The 2,821-nt window shown below is 38.7% G+C and overlaps 1 non-coding gene across 1 annotated transcript; it reads left to right on the forward strand.

Moving 5' to 3' along the window:
- Nucleotides 1-1,857: 1,857 nt before the first annotated feature.
- TRNAA-AGC (transfer RNA alanine (anticodon AGC)) lies at nucleotides 1,858-1,933 on the forward strand. Its single transcript has one exon. It is a non-coding gene; the product is annotated as a tRNA-Ala (tRNA).
- Nucleotides 1,934-2,821: the final 888 nt, after the last annotated feature.

Below are 2,821 nucleotides of genomic sequence, written 5' to 3' on the forward strand. Positions count from 1 at the left end.
TGACTACAGTTTGTCTCCCTGCACAAAAAAATAATTCAAAATGGATCAAAGACCTAAATATAAAATCTGAAATAATAAATTACTTAGATAAAAGCATAAGTAAAAAGTTCATGGACTTTGGCCATAGAAAAAAAAGTTATGAATTTGACCCCAAAAGCAGGGTAGTAAAGTCAAGAACAAAGGAATGGCACTATGTCAAACTAAAAAGCTTCTGCACAGCAAAAGAAACTGACAACAAAACAAATAGGCAGCCAACAAAATGGAGGATAATATTTGCAGACAACAGCTCTGATAAGGGGTTAATATCCAAAATTTATAAAGAAAACTCACAAATCTCAGCAACAAAAAAAGCAAACAATTCAATTATAAAATGGGGACAGAACCTGAATGGACATTTTTCCCAAGATGACATACAAGTGGCCAACAAATATATGAAAAGATACATCTTCATTAGCTATTTGGAAAATACAAATCAAAACTACAGTGAGATACCACCTCACACCTGTTGGATTGGCTAATATCAACAAGAGAGGTAATAAAAGTATTGAAGAGGCTGTGGAGAAAAAAGAACCCTTATTTACTGCTGGTGGGAATGCAAATTAAGTACAACTATTCTGGAAGAAAGTATAGTGGTTCCTCAAAAATTAAGAATAGAACTACCATATGGCCCAGCAAACTCTCTATTAGGTATCTACCACAAAAATTTGAAGACATTGGTATGTAAAGACACCTGTACCTCCATGTGCATTGCAGAATTATTCACAGTGGCCAAGACATGGTAACAACCAATGTGTTCCTCGATAGAGGATTGGATTTTAAAAATGTGGTACATATATACAATGGAATACTACTCAGCCCTGGCCTACTACTGGCCCTAAGAAATTATGACATAGTGCTGTTTATGACAACATGGATGAACTTTGAGAATATGATAGTGAGTGAAATAAGTATATCACGAAAAGCTAAAAACACTACTGCTCATAGAAATTAGGGAACCAGCCTGACTGGGCGGTGGTGCAGTGGATAGATCGTTGGACTGGGATGTGAAAAACCCAGGTTCGAGACCCCGAGGTCACCAGCTTGAGCCCAAGGTCTCTGGCTCGAGCAAGGGGTTACTCAGTCTGCTGAAAGCCCACTGTTAAGGCATGTAAAAAAAAATTAGGGAACCAAGGAACATGCAGATACTCCAGTAATTTTAGCCTTTTGTATAGTGTATTTTCACCAATGAAATAAAAGTTGGTTTTCTATTCATTTGCATAATTGAACATCTTTCTTTGACTTGTTGCTTGCTTTTCTGATGTTCTTGTTTAATAAAAAAATCAAATGCTTCTTTTTTAAATCACTTCATGTTCATTTTGAAATTTCCCTAATTTTTGTGAGCAGTATACATGATTTCACTCATAGGTAGGATATAAAACCCAAACAGGCCTACTCCAAGGCACACTGTAATAAAATTGTCAAAAATCAATGACAAAGAAAGAATCCTTAAGGCATCTAGAAAGAAGAAGAACATAACATATAAGGAAAAGTCCATTAGGTTATCATCAGAAATCTCAGCAGAAACTCTACAAGCCAGAAGAGAGTGGACCCAAATGTTCAAAGTACTGAAAAAGATTAATTACCAGCCAAGAATACTATATCCATTAAAGTTATTCTTCAAATATGAAGGAGAAATAAAAACATTTACAGACATGCAGAAGCTGAGGGAATTTATCAACAGAAAGCCCACACTGCAGGGTATGCATAAGGGGGTTATTCATCCAGATATAAAGAACAAAACAAATCAAAATACAAGTAAAAGCTGCAACAAGGTCACAATAAAATCTAAGATAATCTGTGATAAAAATAACATAAAAGGCCCTGGCCGGTTGGCTCAGTGGTAGAGCATCCGCCTAGCGTGCGGAGGACCCGGGTTCGATTCCCGGCCAGGGCACATAGGAGAGGCGCCCATTTGCTTCTCCACCCCTCCGCCGCGCTTTCCTCTCTGTCTCTCTCTTCCCCTCCCGCATCCGAGGCTCCATTGGAGCGGGGATGGCCCGGGGGCTGGGGATGGCTCTGTGGCCTCTGCCCCAGGCGCTAGAGTGGCTCTGGTTGCAACATGGCGACGCCCAGGATGGGCAGAGCATCACGTCGCCCCATGGTGGGCGTGCCAGGTGGATCCCAGTCGGGCGCATGCGGGAGTCTGTCTGACTGCATCTCCCTGTTTCCAGCTTCAGAAAAATGCAAAAAAAAAAGAAAAAAAAGAAAAGAAAAAATAACATAAAAGGCGAAAGGATAAAGATCTGCAGTAGTAAGTGAGGATGGAGTGCAGATACACTCATAAGACAAAGGACTCTTGTACATATGAACATTTTTTCTCTTAATAACATAAGGGTAACCACCCAGTTAAAAGGCACTACTGAAATACACAGCTTAAAGAAAAAGAAACAAGGAAACAAGTAAGAATACCACCAAACAAAAACAACTGACAGAAACAAAAAAAAGAATAACCAAACAAGACACAGATCTATGAGAAAAAAAAACAAACAAACCAAACATGGCTATAGAAAATCCTCACGTGTCAATAATTGCCCTAAATGTAAATGGACTGAACTCACCAATAAAGAGGCACAGCATAGCAGAATGAATCAAAAAGCAAAACCCAACCATATACTGTGTTCAAGAGACACACCTAAGATGCAAGGACAAAAGTAGATTCAAGTTGAAGGTTAGAAAAACGACTCTCTAAGAAAATAACATCTCTAAGCAAATAACATCCAAGAAAAAGCTTGTGTAGCCATACTTATATCTAACAATGCTGACTTCAAGACCACAAAGGTAA

This window comes from Saccopteryx bilineata, chromosome X, assembly GCF_036850765.1.
Source record: "Saccopteryx bilineata isolate mSacBil1 chromosome X, mSacBil1_pri_phased_curated, whole genome shotgun sequence".
Taxonomy (NCBI): domain Eukaryota; kingdom Metazoa; phylum Chordata; class Mammalia; order Chiroptera; family Emballonuridae; genus Saccopteryx; species Saccopteryx bilineata.